Source organism: Varanus komodoensis, unplaced genomic scaffold, assembly GCF_004798865.1.
Source record: "Varanus komodoensis strain SLA01 unplaced genomic scaffold, ASM479886v1 scaffold11, whole genome shotgun sequence".
NCBI lineage: Eukaryota > Metazoa > Chordata > Lepidosauria > Squamata > Varanidae > Varanus > Varanus komodoensis.
The window spans coordinates 4,182,680-4,200,474 of record NW_025335317.1 but is presented as its reverse complement, the minus strand read 5'-3'; the positions used below and the strand labels follow the sequence as shown (position 1 = coordinate 4,200,474).

Here is a 17,795-nt window from a genome sequence, read left to right as displayed (position 1 = left end):
TGGTTTCTGCAAAGGTTTGGGCAGGGTGAATTTTGTAAGTTTGGGTCAGAATACAAACCCAATAAATTGGTCACCCTCACCAGTCACAAAAAGAGCAAACCAGTTTTCTTCCTTTCCATTGTTGGCCCATAATCTCCAAGGGCACACACGAGTTCAGAATATACATCTGGAGAGTCTCAAACACTGCAGTTCAAACTTCATAGTAACTGGTAGCTTCTAAATGGTGAAAATCGTTGCCTCCCAGCCCGAAATTAGAACCCAGACTCTTACAGGATTGATCCAGATTCAGTACCATTTGTGGCTCATCAAACGGAATGCATGCAGCTGGTTCAATAGCCTTAAAAAGAGAGAGAAAACTCCTCCCTGAGAGTGTCCAAGGTTGCTCTATGTGGTGGAAGGATGTGTTTTCTTGGTGGGCACATGGTGTGTAGAGGTGGAAACACTTGGCAATAAGCACACTGAACCGAAACCTATTGCTATTTTCCTTATGAAATAAACCAGTTCTCCAAGGCAGCATTAGCACAGAGGAGGAAATGGTTTCTTGTCTCCCCTTTATGATTGGTCATGACTGAGTGACTATTTGTATATTATTTATCTAGCGTTATCATGCTTGGCCTGTAAGGCTCAAACTGCAGTTCAGCAGAGTTCCAGATGTGTTTTGTTCAATTGTTTTTATTTAAGGAGGCGTGGTCAGAGCAAAGAAAGGACAGAGGGAGAGGTAGCTGAACCCCTTTGGTCCCTTTTCTGCTCACCTTCTTTAGGCTTTTTGGAAGGGCAGTTTTGACCAGAGAGAAGACTGGATGAAAAAAGAGCTCCTGTGCTAAAGTCCAAATCATGATTGGATTTTAAAACATTTTTTACAAGAGCTCCCTTTCCAATTTGGCACTCTGTTATGGAGAGATAGATCAACTGTACCCTTAAAGTTGTCTAACTAATAACTCTAAACAGCTGCCAACAAATTCTAAATAACAGCTTCTTGTTTTGTGGCAAATGCCTCCTTAATCTCTCCTCCACTCCTCACTGTGGTTCTGATCTTCATTCCAATTTATTTATCTAAGTATTGTTAGAATTTAAACCATCTTTCCAAACAAAGATCTCATAATGTGATAAAAAACGCTTGAAGTGCCATGCAAGATTATGTAAACCACAAAACTTAAACAACAAATCATCGTTAAAACTTTTCAAATGCAAAAAGGCACACATGTGATTAAGCTTTTAGTAAAGGGTGGGCACCGAAAAACTTTCCCTGGGATCTCACTCTTGCTGTCGCACTGCAGCAAAACAAAACAAGATGGTGGACATAAGCTGTGTTCGGGAGTGCGTGCCAGCTGACTCCATTTTCCCTTCCTTAAAGTATGTTTGCTAAACTTGGTCTAAAGTAAGCCTGCCGTTAGAAAATTATGATGGATGGTTAGAAAGCGAAGAGACCTTTCCATGTAGTTGTCTTTCCTTAACCTGTTACTTTCTAGAGACTTGTGTATAATACTGAGGTGTTTTGCCTTGCTAATGGTTCTTCAGACTTCCCTTATTTTGGTACTCCAGTTAATTAAGTCAACATGTTGAATGGAAGAAGGGGTTTCTTAGCTGCTTTCTTCATATTTTCCAGTTAGATAAAACAGCTGTCAAATTAGGTGAATGAGGCACCCTCATAATTTGAATCCTTCATGCAATGCTTGCAGGAAGAGCCTCGTAAGGTGTTGTCCTGCTTTTTTGCAGGACAAATGAAAGAATGGAAAAACTCCTATGGTTTGCAGCCTCCTTTGGTGAACTTTCAGCTTTGCTGTGCAGAAAAGTCCCACCGATTCTGTATGTGCTTGAGCCACAGACAATGGGGCATAAGCATGAATGTGCTTCATATGAATGGATTTTACTACCTCCTTACAGAGTCAGTAATGCCTGGTTTGGTTCACTGGACTTTATGCAGCCCTGCCCAGCGTATGATCACCACAATATCAAGTGCAAATAAATAAAACATGTATTTATTGTTTCTGTTATTCAGCTCTTGCCTTATTGCACCACATTTTCATTATTTCATGTGGATTACTGATGCACAAAGCAGGTAAGATGCTTATGTCCTTTGTCCTCACAACAAGAGTGTGAAATAGTTCATGATGACTTGGCTTTTGCATTTGGGGAACAGAATCTGAGAGGTGGTGGACTCAGAGAATGAGCCAAGCCACTAAAGCAGGAACAGGGAATATGGAACCTTCCTGATGTTGTTGGACTTCCACTCCCATCAGTACTTGCCTGCTTAGCTAATGGTGAGGGATGATGGGAGTTTCAGTCCAATGAGTAGCTCTCCAGACATTGTAACATAGACATTAAGAGGGTCAGCCTTTTGTTGCTATGTGCAGTCACGTTTTCTCTGACTTAGGTCGAGCCTTTGCATGAATGCCCTCCAGAATTTCCTGCCCTTGACAGTCCTGCTCAGCTCTTGTAAATTCAAGGCTGTAGCTTCCTTTATGGGATCCATCCATCTTGGATTTGGTCTTCCTCTTCTGCTTTCAACTTTCCCAAGCATGATTGTCTTCTCCAGAGAGTTGTGGCTTCTCATTATATACAACAGCCTCAGTTTTGTCATTTTTGCATCTAGGGAAAGCTCTGGCTTGATATGATCCAGGATGCACTTGGCGTGACTTTCCGTCAGTCCAGGGTATTCTCAAAGCACCATATTTCAAATGCATCGATTTTCTTCCTGTCTGCTTTGACCAGAGAAACCCAGCTTCAAATCACCACGAACCTCACTGGGGGCATTGGATGAAACATGGACACTTGGTCCAATCTACCTCACAGGGTTGTCGTGAGGATAAAATGGAGAGGAGGAGGATTGTGTGACCCATCTAGGTTCCTTGCAAGAGCAAGAAAGGGATGGTGCAAATGTAATAAAACAGCAGCAGCAGCAGCATCATAGTGGCCAGTCAGCTGTCTGTCTGTCTGTCTCTGGCTAGTCCCATGGGCTTTTCAGGAAAATTAAGCACGCATCTGCAGAATGAGAACTAAAGGAACAGCCCTCCTGGGGGCAGTATAGGGCTGTGCAGAAGCCTGCTCCAAACTTGTGCCTGCTGAGCTGTCTTCAGTTCATTCAGGTTCTGGGGTGCCGGTGGCAGAGGAGCAATTCCTTTTTGCAAAAGAAATGCACCATCGGTTCAATAAGCAAGCTTCAGGTTTGGCAGCTAAACATTTTGGCCTGGGGCATGGCTGCATGTGTGTGGTGGAGTCTGTGCTCGCCCTCTGCCTGGAAGGCTGCAGGATTCCACACGGAATTCCTTGCAGGGCCACACGGCTTCTGAGTTTTCTGAATGGCACAGAGGTCTGCCATGGGACAACAAAGAGTCTTGGCGTGCTGCTGCTCAGGGATGCCGACTCCATTCTCTGCTGCACCGGCACCTTAGCCCAAAGCTTCTCTGGGATTTTGAAAGAAGCTAGTCGGCATAATCTGGTTTAAATACTCATTTGTTCCCGTATCTGCAGGCACAGAATTGCAGCACATTCTTTCTAAAATCAGCCATTTAGTTCATTCTTGTTGATGATCCACAGAATCATCTTAAAGTGTTAAGATTTGCTCACCTCATAGCCATCCGGCCCTGCCCCTCCATCATTGCATCAATCACCCAGTTTGCGTGAAGGAAACGAGCACCATGACCTGGGGAGCCTGCTGTATCCCTGCGTATTCTCCACCCAGTTCCGAATCCTGAGAGGATGCACATAGTCTAATGCATTTATTGCAAATGCACCGTGCTCTTAGTTTCGTCTATATGGAGAGCTTGTCTGATAAGGCATTTTGGCAATGTTATTTATCATCCATATTAAGCACAGCACAGCTGCAGTAATAGTAGTGATAGGCAATTAAAGGTCTTCCCGTGAAGGGCTGCCTGTGAGATTTAATTGATTAGTCAGAGTGATAGAGCAGCCAGAAGTGTATTTGTAGCCTGGGATTAAAAGAACAACTTCAGGCATTCCCTGAGCGGGGCAGGACATGGCCCGTTATCCCTGCAGTTTCAAAAGCAGTGGCGTTGTGGTTACTGTTTGAGAAACACAAGCCGAAAGCTTCCTTAAACACTGGGAATGGGTTGCAGGGGGGCTTTGGATGCCAAGGATGGATTAAGTGCGCATGCGCATGTACACATGCACACACATGCATTTAATGAGGCAAGTCACTTGCTTTGTTGAAAACATTTGTTGTGGCTTCCAAATATAGCTTTACATGAGCAAAAAAAGAAACTCGAAACAAGGAAAATTCTATGTTAGTCTAATGGTATTAGAACCCCAGCAATTAATTCATTAAAAGACTTGGAACCCTTGACAGCCCTGTTCCTAACAAAGCACACCCCAAGAAAGAAAAAGGAACAGAACAGAACAGAACAGAACAGAGAGGATCATTCCAAAGGGTGGTACATCATTGCCTGGCCATCTCTGAATTCAAAATCTTTAGGGGCTTGCAAGATGCAAATGTGATATTTGATTCAAGGTCAACATACAGAGGGGCTTTCCGTTTCCTCTTCTTACTCCTTTCCAAGTCATGCCTAGTGAAGTAACCTCACAGGGCTCCTTCCTACTTATTCATTGGCCTTTCTGCAGCTTATTCATATCCAAGATAAAGTAGTAGAATAATTAGGGAACAGTTTTAACCCAGTTCTAAATCTCATGTGACGTTATATAGCTGGAGTTCCAATGGTCAAAGATCAACATGTGAAACATGCAGCTCCTTTAGTTCTTATTCAACTTGTTGCAAGTCTTCATCTTGTTTCACAAGTACCCTTATATTAAAAAATAAGGGCAGGAAAAAATGACACTATTTGTTTATGTATTAAATAAATATTTTACTGTCTGTGAATGAGAATTTGAATAGCACCTTCCTATGAATTTACATAGGGCACAATTAATGAAGTAACCTCAGTGAAATCAGTGGGAATACTAAAGCTCTTGTTAAGCTCCCTTGCAACAAATGCTGGATTTTGCTAAGGAATGATGAGTGAAACCTTCGAACCCCTCATGGTCTATTCTCCAGAAAACTGGTACTCAATTTTACTCGGGATTTAATTGAATCAGCCTGTGTACAGACTGTTTCAGGAAAGAAGCTTGAGTTCTGGTTCCACTTTTTATGCAGGACACTTTGTACTGCCTTGATGTTTGTCTCCTAGCATTTCCATATCAAAACACGAGGTTAATGTTGCCTGGTTGTGCTGCATCGTTTAGTCAGTTCCTCTGCTCCCGGTCCTTATACGGCTTCCATTTCATACTGTCGAAATCCCTGGCTAATCTTTGCAAACTGCTTTGGACGGAGTCTTGGTGGCACAGCACAGCACAGCATTCCGGTAGCTAAAGGGTAACGTGGAATGCAATGCCAGCACAGCATCCATCCAGATTATGACTCAAATATTTAACTCGTAAAAACTTCTATCCAATGTATGCCTTTTGTGTAGAACCTGCAGTATCATAATCCTTAGAGATTATTTCTTTATCTTTCTTACAATAGACCCGTAAGCATTTCACTGTAAGAGGTTGCATGAGGTGGAAATCCACAGAACTAGCTGGTCAGAGTCTGAGCTATCTGCACCCTCCGTATGACATTACTTTAGAGTCAGTGTTTATTATGGTGGCAGGCCAGATACATTATTTCAGGCCACGGGTGGGCAACTGAAGACTGTCCAACTTGTTTGGCCCGCAGCTTCCGTTACTCTGACCGACACAGCTGATGGAGAGGTAGCATGGAGAATTGAGGCCAAACATCTGGAAGGCTCCCATTTCCTACCTGTGCTTTAGGCAGTACTGAATTTTCCCAAAGTCACCTTCTGACAAAGCAGAGCAGCTTGCATTTACAAAAGATATGTTATTGACAGTCCCCATTGAAATGGATTACAGATGGGTCAAAGGCAGAAAACCTACAGCTCGGTCTAATGCCCAGGAAAGTCTGCTGCAAACTGTACTGTTGTTGTTAGTCACAAAGCCATGCCCAACCAATCACCACCCCAGGGACAACATTCCTCCAGGCTCTCCTGTCTTCCACCATCCCCTGGAGTCCACCCAAGTCCACACCCACCGCCCCAGTGACTCCATCCAGCCACCTCAACCTCTGCCTCTCACTTCTCCTTTTGCCATCAGTCATTCCCACCATCAGGGACTTCTCCAAGGAGTTATTCCTTCTCATTAGGTGGCCAAAGTATTTGAGTTTCTGCAAACTGCATAGAATGTGTTAATTGTCATCTCAGCAGATACACTGAATTCCATGTAGCTTAAACATGTAACTTGCATTTCACAATGGTGCAGGACCTTACTGTTTCATTCCTGAATCTAATGAGAGGTGTGGGTTTTTTAAAAGATGATTTTTCAGCTTCTGTCCAGTTAAAACAACAACAAAAACATAAATGTCAAATTGCTTTGTCCACGAATGCCAGATTTCCCTTCCTCATTCTCATTCCTTCCCTGATGAGAGAGAGAAACGTATTTGTGGGGTGAGTGTAGACTTAGTCATTAACTGGGCACTGTTTTTAGGCCGAGCTGAGGTTTTTGTGCATCTTGAGAGCAGGGACAAAACCACCTTCACATTTCATATTTGCATATGAAAGGTGGGTTTTCAAAATTGGATTTCCCCCTCACACGGTCGTTATATTTTTGTTTCTGTGCAACGAGATCTGTAGCTCTCCTGCCACATTTGTGCCTTCCAGACATGTTGAATTATAGCTGCCATCATCCTCCACCGGCACGGCCTTTGGGCACGAGGACTTGATTGTACCCAACATGTCTGGAGGATACCAGGCTGGGAAAAGTTATATATAAATGGAACAGGCATATAAATAACTATTCCGACCCCAGTCTACGTGCTCTGGCTCTCAGGAGATGATGATGGTGATGATGGCGAGGAGGAGGAGGAGTCTTGTTTTGATCTGCCCATCTCCGGCTTACAGGACTAGCATGTGAATTTATGTGTTGGGCATTCCTCTGAAGATAGTAAAAACTTGTCAGTTACTAATAATGTGGAATTTCGAGGCCAAGTACAAGACTATTCTACCTTATAAACATGCCTGCCAGACAGGCTTGTGCTCCATATCATCATTTCTCAGTAATTAATCACCTCTTTATTACTTAAAAGCTTCAGCTCTTTAGTCTCGTATAAAAAAAATCACAGATTTGCTCTGTACTGAGTAATTTGCCATGACAGGAGGATCGTTTGCTTGTTTTTCAGACAAATGTAAATTTCCTCTCAACAGATTTGTTATCTTCCTTATTCCTTCCAAATCATGTAGCTGGGTCGCAACATTTCCTTTGGACTTCATAGTCCCAGATTAGATTGTCAAATGGTTGGGTTTTCACATGGGCAATACTGAAATTAATGTATGAGCCTGGTATATTAGACATGGTAAGAAGGTAAAGGTCAAGGTTTCCCCTTGACATTAAGTCCAGGCATGCCTGACTCTAGGGGGCGGTGCTCACCTCTGTTTCCTAGCCGAGGGAGCCAGCATTTGTCCACAGACAGTCTCTGTGGTCATGTGGCCGGCATGGCTAAACACCAAAGTGCACGGAGCGCTGTTACCTTCCCACCAAAGTGGCGCCTTTTAATCTACTCGCATCTGCATGCTTTTGAACTGCAAGGTTGGCAGGAGCTGGGACGGAGCAATGGGAACTCACTCCGTTGTGCAGATTCGAACCGGCGACCTTTTGATCAACCAGCCCAGTAGCACAGTGGTTTAAACCACTGCGCCACCTGCAGTCCCTGGTATGAAGGTATAGATGTCTAAATTTCAGAGGAAGATCCCCATTGCAAAGAGGCACTTCTAAGTCTTTATACGAGACAGGATTTGTTGGAATTCACCTCTGTAGGCACATTGGAAGGATGTGAAAATTATCGTTATCCTTGTGCCAGTTTAATGCCTCAATTGCAGATGTACAATAACAAACCTTCTGGATTATTGTCATTTGAAGCCCATCCATGTTACCATCTCTTAAGGCTGGATCTGCTGAGGCAGATTGGAAAGAGGGGTGTATAAATTTTAAACTGTCCATTCAAGGATCATTTGCAAATTAGGAGAAGACGTACTTCATGAAAACAGACTCATAGCATTTGCCTTTTGAAATGTTGCTCCAGGCAGTGCACAGTCTTGCTCGGACCTTGTTCTGATGAATGCAGAATAGGAGCGTTGAGACCCGTTAAATCTAACTGGGCCTAAGAATGGAAATATCTAGCCAGACTAGAAACACCTAGTGGAAAGGAGCTCAGGTAGCAGAGCTGGAACAGAGCTTGGCTCGTAAGCCTGGAGTCAGCGTAGTCAGTGCAGAGTTAGGTGGCCCAGCACTACATCAGTCAGGATAAGGCAGGGTTTTTGTGGTTTATTCTTTGGATGTGCATGCTACTGAATGAGAAACAGGAAAACCGCTTTATGGGCAGCTTCAGGTTGTACCTCTACAGGTTTCTTCTGCTTCCTGGGAAAGGTTTCTTCACATTTCTGAAGGACATGCAAGTGATCAAAATATCATTTTCATCATCTGTGGGAGTTTAAGCATTGTCAAGGCAAGTGACAATGTCTTAGAATGTCTGGAACTCTTGCAAATAAGTGTTACCTTCTTTATCTTTGGTTTAGATAAAGATAGTTATTCCTGCGGGGTTCATGTCATGCTAATGACTGAGATGCCCTTCATCACATGGGCCTCAGTGATTTCTCTGTGCACCTTTACCTGGGCTCATGGGTGAAATGTTACTTAGGCAGTTTGCACCACTTTGATTTGCATATATTTCTTGGGGCACAAGACGGACCACTGCTCTCCAAGACTCAGTCTCTTTTCCTCTCATTATTTAAATATCTCCCCAAAGTCTGTTAGTTCCCCCTGTACCTTCTGTTGCCCCAAAAGGCCTCTAGCATAAGGCCAGGTGAGCATTTTTGGGGAAATGTGGCTATCATTAAAGGTGGGTGGAAGGGTTAGGGTTAGGGTTAGAGGGTTGAACAAATTATTCTCAACAACGACCACCACTCACTTTAACGCATGCAGCATTCGTGAATTATTTTCCATAATTTATATCCCGTCCACCTGCCAGAGCATTTTAGACAATATGTAACATAAAGAATATGTGATGATCGTTAGACTGCAAATAATAGAGCTGTTAATGAAACCAAATTGCATAAAAGCAACCCCATCACAGTAGGAAAGCAACAATTAAATAGCACGTAATAGGGATAAGGAAAAAATTAAATATATTCTGAAGAAAAGCTTATGTCAATAAAACAGTTCTTTGCCCCCGCTAACCAATCTGCAGCAAACAGTTGAGATCAAGTGTCTCTGGGCAATGTATTCCAGTCAGACAGCCACAACTGTCTCAGGCCTCTTCTAGATCCCTTCCAATTTCACTTGTAGGATGAAGGATCCAGAGGTGGTCCAGAGCAATCTAGTCCATAAACAAATGTGCACAGAAAACATGTAGATGAACCCCCCTTTTCCACATTTTAGAATTGTCAGAATATAGAAGTTTTCAGCAGAATCCAAAGTGGCTTCCATATTGTATACAAGAATGGAAAACCAAGCATAAAATAATTATATTTTAATTGTTATTGTTTTAATTTATTGTGTATTTTATTATGTTGTGAGCCGCCCCGAGGCTACGGCAAGGGGCGGCATAGAAATGTTTTAATAAATAAATAAATAAATAACTCTGCAACTGTAAATATGTCAGTGCAGCTCTAACATTACTGGAGAATCTCTTTGTAAACCATGTTTTTTAATGTAATGAATTTCCAGTCTATCGAATTCTTCTCATGCCCATAGTAACTAAGTCCCTAAAATAATGATTTGATTTCAGCAGTGTCCTGATTTTACTGCAATGAAATGCCTCGTTATGTCCTTCTCTGCAAGTGCATGTTAATAATTGAATGGGGGCTTTGGGTGGCTATTTTAAGTAATAGGTGCTTTGACTCTCCTAATGAACTAGGTTAAAAAGTAATGTTCTAGTTGACCACACAGGTAGGGGAGATGAGGATAGGACCGGATTCTACTTTATTAAGACCTTACGTGACTCACTGTAGTGTACTTTTTCTTGAGCTTCAGGAGCATGGATGCCTCACACCGTACACGCGGTCTTGTGTCTGAGTAGGAGTTGTGCGTTTCCACTCACCTCTGCTGTGTAGAGGACATTGTGTCCTGGACTTTCAAATTGTCCCTCTCACCCATTCAGATAAATAAACAGCACCACAGCTCAGGTTGACATCAGCAAAATTTAATTTGCAGTTAACTTGGGAGGATGGAAAACGGTTACAGTCCAAGGCATCTCATGTCTCACAGGCAGCTGCCCGCCCCCCCCCCCCGCAACAATCTCATTCTCTGAGGCCTGTCAAGACATGCGTGAGCATGGCGTGAGTCCTTTTGGTTTGATTGCTCACCAGCTCGTTAGCGTGAGCTAACTCTCTGTTGAGCAATGCAGTGACAGGGGAGAGGAGGCCGATGGGTTGCTGAGCCCTTCATGCCACCTCTTGATGGGTCAGCCATCCAACAGTGAACGTACAAATGCCATCCCGTCTCATTAGGAAGGGACCAGAAATTACACTTCTAACATCTCCTGGCCTAGACAGGGAGTCTGGAATCAGCCTGGCTATGGAGCAGAATACAAATATTGTTGGCAAGCAAGCAGATAAATATGATGTTGCGGGACTGGAGAACATGCAGAAAGGGGCAGGTGAAATTACCATGGGCCTAGAGCATTCTTTTCAAGGTGTGGTGACAAGAACTGCACACAATATTCCTAGTGTGGCTGCCCCACGGACTTGAATAAATGTATTATGATCTTGGCAGATTTATTTCCAGTCCTCTTGCTAATGATTCCCAAGACAGAAGTTGCCCTCTCTCTCTCTCTCTCTCTCTCTCTCTCTCTCTCTCTCTCTCTCTCTCTCTCTCTCTCTCTCTCTCTCTCTCTCTCTCTCTCTCTCTCTCATAGTAGCTACACACAAGGTCAATCTTTTTATCTATGTCCCCACCACAACAGCAAGAGCCCTTTTCTGGTCGGTCCCGGGCAGGGCCAATGCTTGTGCAGTCAGGATAGCTGTGCTAATGCACACTGGCTACATTCTGGGCACACGTTTTCACAAACTGCCAAATTAGCAGCCAGCATATTACGTGGCTTCTGAATATTTTATAGGCAGAAAATGTTTGGTTGTTTCATCAGGCAAGTTTTCCACTTGACTCGCTGTTTCCCTTTCGTCACCGAAAAGAAGAATGTTTTCTGCTTCTGAGCATCAATAATTAACCCTTTAAAACAGGGGTGCAGTGTGATATTCAATGCCATGACAACCTAGTGAAGAGCTCAGCACGTTCTGAGAGAGGCTGGTGGAAGCCCAGTTTGTTAGCCAGTAGCCAAGGCCAACGTCCAGTCACTTCAGGGCTACTTTCTTTGATCTCCATGCTAATTCCTCCTCCCCTGCCCCCTTATATTGTCTGTGAGGGCTTAACCCATCAATATCCCATCTCGACTCTCAGAGATTTTGTTCTAACCAGGTGAGCCCAGCAAACATCCTGACCAACTCCATATAGCATCCCCCTTTTGTTCTTTTTTAAAATACAGGGTTTTTTTCTTCTTCAGCAAACCTCCTGGGTTCAGTGGCAGCTCAGGTTTATGCATGCACTCCCGGTACTTTCCGGGGCATCCTGAAAACAAACAGTTGAGCACTGTTTCCTCCTGAGACCTTATTTCTTGGCTTTAGTTTAACTGCAGCTTTCAGTTTCAGGATGAAGGTGTACCTGTGCCAAAAGATGTAATCGCGCTTGGACGCTGAATTATTTAGAGCTCCGTTTAACTGTTTGCATGTGCTCCAGCACGGTAAACATACCCTGTTACCCCAAAGGGAATGGCAGCTGTTATGCAAATGGCAAATGCTTTCCTTCTGGCCTGAGAGAGTATGGAAAGGTAGCATGACGTTCTGAAGCAGGTGCGGAGGGGCTCTCTTTGGGCTCAGACCTGCCCACTTTGGCATAAACCGTGTGATTTAGAGGTTGGTATGAACAGGAAGGATCCCAGTTCAAGTTTTATCTCAGCTGCACACTAATTTCACTGCACTGAATTCTAAGCGGCAGCTACCCAACTGGATAATATTATGCTGGTCTATTTTAGGGGATGGTGGTAAGGATACCTGAAATAATATACATATTTTTTCTGGGCTCTCAAAATTCAGCATACATTATTATTATTATTATTATTATTATTATTATTATTATTATTATTATTATAATATTAGGCAGGCACATAAACAGCCCAAGTCAGACATTGATTAAGCATGTGCTCCAATATTATGAGAAGAGAATATTGATCCATTTTCACCACATCCCTGCCATAGCAACTCTTCCATCTCCTCTAATTTTAAGGCATCATGTTATTACTTTATGGGGTCTACAAAATCAAGTAATATAGCCTTTCCTGGAGTTTACCATTTTGGTCTGCAAGAGGGAAACATGGTTGCCTGTTTGGATGCTACTGTCCAGACACAGTATCTGTGTGGGATGCTTTCTGGTGGCAGGCGAAGGACATTGATTTTCATGTTAGGGTGAACTGAGAGAGCCCCAGATGGAATCGGCCTCGCACAGCGGCCTCTGCTTTGGCACTGGAGAACTTGTTTTGTTTCAGGTCAAAGAGATTTCAACACATTTCCGACCGACAGCCAAGAGCGGTCTGAGTTGGGTTTTTGTTCATGGCTTCTGCAAAATGGCTTGAAATATTTGGGCAAATCTGGAGGGCACACTTGGTGAAGATTGGCTCAACTGGTGCAAATAAAAACCAGTGTGTTCAATTTGAGTTGTTCTAGCATTTAATGTGAGAAGCACATCTTTCTTCACCATACAGGTATCACTCCCCTGGAATCTTCTGACCTTCATTTCAAATTTGAGCAAAATGTGGGCCTTGGCTGTGCAATTTGCAAAGTTATACCATTTATGCAAATTGCAGGGCAGGGCCCGTTTGTGCAGATTTCCTTGACTTTAAAAAAAAAAACACGATGCCATTCAGGACCCATTGAAAAAAGGAAACTCTGCAGGCTTGCTTGACTTTTGTCAATGCCAGAAAAGTATTTGTGGAACAGAATCAGTGGGACCAAGTTAAAAAAAAAAAAAAAAAATCCATCAGATTTGCGTCTCCCTGCTAGATTCCTCCTGCATCCCTAGAAGTCAGACACATTATCCTGGCACTGCAGATGGGTGCTTCCCGGAGCACAAGAGGATTTATAAGACCAGGAGGTTCATCATGTATATTTAAAAATATTAAAACACTGAAAATAAGTGCATCAGCTTATCAGGTACATGACAAAGAAGAATACAACAAATGCTAACATTTCAAAAAGAGGCACACTTTCCTCTGACCCCCTCCCCAAATCTCCCTGCTACTCCTTTCCTGTAAAGCTCCTTATGCTGAAAGAGACTCATATTCCTTTCATTCAGAGGACCCAGCAAAGGAGAAGGAACTGTCTGGGGGCCCAAACAGGAAAGGATATGCCATTCTGGAGGACAGGGAAGGTAGAGATACCACAAATAATTATGTTGGTTTTGGTTTGTGAATTAGAGTTTTAATTCCTTTCAATCTGGGGGCTTTTAAACATTTAAAATGTATGCATTGTATATACCCTTATGTTATCTCATAAACTACTCTCAGCCTTAGGGAGAGGGTGAGAATAGAAAACCAGGCAACCTAAGGAAAGGAGCCCTAGGCATCTTTTCCCTATTAATAGTAACATTTGGGGTCTGGCACAGCCTCATAATAGATTGCAATCCACACAGCTCTTCAGCCTTCTCTCCTGATAAATCTGCTGCATCTCTGCACCATTTCTAAATAAAAGAGACACCATCACACCAAGCAGCAGTTACACCCTCCCACTTCACTCTATTTATATGTTCCTGCCATCAAGCAATTAAAATAATGAATACTTTACAAAACAACAGGTAAGCAGCCTGCCTGCATAAAGATAGTATTAGCTTAAAATGTACCTGCCGTGCCTCTAAATAAGGTGCCAATTAAAACTAGAAACAGTCTAGGTTTCTTGAAAGATTCATTTTTCTGGCTCGTGGATGGCTGCAACGTTGTGTAGTTAATTCCCCAGTGTGGTGAGAAGTCCCAGCAAAGCAGACCCTCCGAAAGGGTGGGGTTGAATTTCCCGTGAAAGTGTAGGGCCCTTTTGCAGGCAGCGTAGAGGGAGGTTTCTGTGATGCGCTGGTGCCCTTCCTCTGATAGTCCTGTAGTTTCATCCCTTCCTCCAAAGCGGTGATGCCCAGTCTGGTCTCCTTTCCCTGTCCAGTGGCCTGCCTTGTGTACCTGGAGTGCCACACCTGCCCGTTTGCCGAGGGGTCTGGGCTGCACCATGGGGCACGCTCGCGTTTCGGGCAGGACCTGTGTGCCGAGCAGACCCAAATATTCTCTGCAAGTACCAAGAAATGCCAAGACCTTCAGGACCATCCTGGAGCAATCTGGGATTAGCGAGCAGAAGAGGGCTGTGTTGGCTTCAGAGGAATCGTCTCAGTTGCCTTTTCTTTGGGAAAGTTCCTTTTCTGCTTGTGTCCAGAACGTAGCTCCACCGGCCCCAGCCTGGTCCCCTGCAGATGTTTGGGACTGCAGCTCACATCAGCCATAGACAACATGCCCAACGGTATGACCTGCGAGGAGCAAGGATGGACCTGCTGGAGAGGCAGCCCAAAACACCTGGAAGGCAGAGGACATGGGGTGGTCGTGTGAGGCCCTCAAAGATCTTAACTATGGACCTGGTGAGAGCCTCTTGCACCTGCTTGTAGCACCTGGCTGGGAAGTGGCTTCAGCTCAGTGGCATGCCTGCAGAAGAGTCTCCATCCAGTCCCTGGGATGTCAAGACTGAGGGACTGAGGCCCCAGAGAACCATTGCCAGTCAGTTAGGAAGAGAGACTGATTGCCTGATTTGGTGTAAGACAATGCTCTGAGTATCTGCCTTTTTCCTGCTTTTGCACGGATATTCTGGCATTACAGGTTTGTGGGTCAGGTAGTCTTTGGGGAGGGGCGTGCATTTTAAGGCTGGTGTTGTAAGAAACATGTTCTGCCGCACAAAGTTTTGGATGTTTACCCAGAGGGAAATGTGCTGTGCATCTACATGTGCTGATGCATTGAATTCAGTGGGGCTTACTCCTGAGTAAGCCAGCATGTGTAGGGCTTCTGCCTTTGGGCAGGATGAAATTAGTCATTCTCAAAAGCTTCTTGTACTGGGCAAGTACTTGTGTGTGTGCTTGTCTATGGACCACCATGTTTTCTTGCCTCACAACTCCAAATGCAAGGCTTCCTGAAGGTCTTCTGAAGTTAAAGTTTAATTCCTTCTGCATCCTCATAAAAGTTGTTCTGAGTGTTGCTGGTGAATAGGGAAGGCTTGATGGGTCTGTGTGTGTTTCTGGTGCAGATAGCCTGCTCCTGGTACAGGGTGATCAGGGAATTCTAGTACCAAATCCAAATTGGAATCCATATTAAAATGATGGGTGTGCACCGAATATGAGGTTCAGATTGGACTGATTTGGAAAATCCATCCCTAACTGCTGAGCACATAGAATCTCTGTGTAAGGCCATTCCTGCGCACTGCTCTGGCCCAGGTTACCCCAACCCCTGCTCATAAAATTCGGTGAGTGCAAGTGTTTAGTGCTTCTTGGAATGATTGCCAGCTCCACCATCAAGGGGCAGGAAGGCATCTGTGACTTTAGGGACAGCTTCAAAATGTGCACCATTTTGGAATGGCTCTTGCTGTTGGTTGGGGAGACCCATGAGAGTCATTATTTAGAAGAAAAAAATGCTGCCTCTGCTGTGAGGGCATGGAATGTTCATAAACATTTAATCTTCGCAGGGAGAGAGAGAAAAGTGCAATCGAGTTTCTGTAAGAGAATGGAGAGTTGCCAGTTAGCCTGAGACAGAAACCTCACATAGCTTCTACAGAGTAGCTCTTTGTGGGTCAGGGTAAGAACTTGCGTAGTGCAGTAAGAAAGGGAAATTAATTGCTTTGGTCCAGAGGCAAAACGGGTGCAGCATAGGGAATGGACAGACAAACAGGAACCCAATGAAGTACAGAAGGAGGCTGAATACAGAGGACCGACAGAGCAGACAAATACTGAGCTACCTGCTGAAGGAAGCCGGGTTAACGTCACCAGCAGGCAGATGTGTTTTAAATAAATGTAAGCTGCAAGGGGGTTAATTGCCTGATATTGTTTGTTTTAGTGTTGTTTTTTTAAATTAAGCTTTTAGTTCATTTGCTTTGTTTTAATTAAGATGCTGGGAATCTGGAATTTATTGTTAGCTGCCTTGAGTACCATTGTTAGGGAAAGACAGAAGGGTAAGATGGAAATAAATAAAATGAAAAATAAAGAAATGGAAACAAGAAGGGCCTAACGAGAAAGGGATCTCACAGCACCAGGACTGATGGACATATTAAATAGGAGGTTAGTCCTTTGGCCATCCTTACTATCAATTTCCTAGGGGACGTGGCATAGCAAAGAGACCGGGCAACAAAGAAAGCAAGAGGTGGGCTGAAAAACACGGGCTGAAGAAACCCTCTGGGAGAGGAGCTGTGGGTTGGGAGAAAGGAGGCGCGGAGGAGGAAGCCGAGCTCAGATTGGAGGCCCGAGCTCAGATTGGATGCAGGGACCAGAGACGTATGTCCCACTGGCCATAAAGAAAAGGACAAGGAAGAGGACCTTGGAGGGCTTGAAGACTGAGCGAAGTCCCCTGAACTTGCGTGTGAGGAGCGCAGCCTTTCTGTTCACTTCTGCGTGTGAATGGCTGCGGTCAGTGGCGGCTCAGCCCACGTAGCCCTGCGAAAATGCTCCTCTTTGATTTGCGCCTTCCTCTCTCCCTCCGGTGACTCAGTGCTGGCAGACCGAGAGGAGTTCCTTGCATTAATCACACAGCTCTCTCTCAAACAGTGGCTCTTTGACAACCCAGCAGCTTGCTCTAAGATTGGCAGCTCCGCGTTCCATTTTTGTGCGGTGTTTTAGACTTCACACACCTCCCCAGTGTGAGCTTCCTCGGAAAACTAATTCTAGAAACTATAATTTAAAATGATACATGACTAATAGTCACATTCACCGTGTGTTGCTTTTAGGCGGATTTTGCCCATGTACGTACATATTTTGCACTGAGGTTTGCACGCAGGACTGTACAAATGTGTGGCTGCGTTCGTTGCAAGTGTTCCGAGTGCCAGCTTCGTTGCACAAGGGATTTGAGAAAGGAACCTGCCATCCAAGGAGTTAATGCCTACAAGGGCTCTCTTTGAAGCCTTGAAAATATCAGTCCCTGTATGCAGTGGGCACAGAATGGGCAAGGAAGAATGTCCACCTGCTCTGAAAGTAATTCAGTGCGGGGACTCGCTTGGCCTGTTAAGTTCCCCGCTAATGATTTCCCTATTTGCCTTCTGCATGAATGCGCCAGCACACCGTGCCTTGCAGGGGGGACTTGTTGAGGGTTCAAGGTGTTCTTGCCGCCTGCAGCAGGATGGTGCTCCCTGTCCCACTAGGGCCAACACTTTAAACTGGGGTGGGGGGCTAGTTTTGGACCCTGGGCGTCACAGGACTCATGCCAGCTGGGGCGATGCCTCTCCCAAAAGTGGGTGAAGCCACTGCTGGGTGCCTGCCCCCGTTTGTAAACCTGCACAGCACTCACGGACACACTGTGTATGCTCACAGCCCTACCTCCTTGGCTGCTCCATGCATGAAGGTGAGGGAGGCATTTCCAGCCCCATGGCCAGAAGACAAGACAAGCCTCCTTCCCCCCGCCCCTGCCCCCCTGGCCAAAGTTCCCTTTCCTCACTCTCGGCACTGTTGGCAGGGGAAGGGAGTGGGCC

General features: G+C 44.6%; 1 protein-coding gene across 13 annotated transcripts in view; it reads left to right on the top strand.

Moving 5' to 3' along the window:
• KCNMA1 (potassium calcium-activated channel subfamily M alpha 1) overlaps positions 1-17,795 on the top strand; it is a 500,168-nt gene that overhangs the window by 108,735 nt on the left and 373,638 nt on the right. The gene's annotated exons all lie outside the window — the stretch shown is intronic.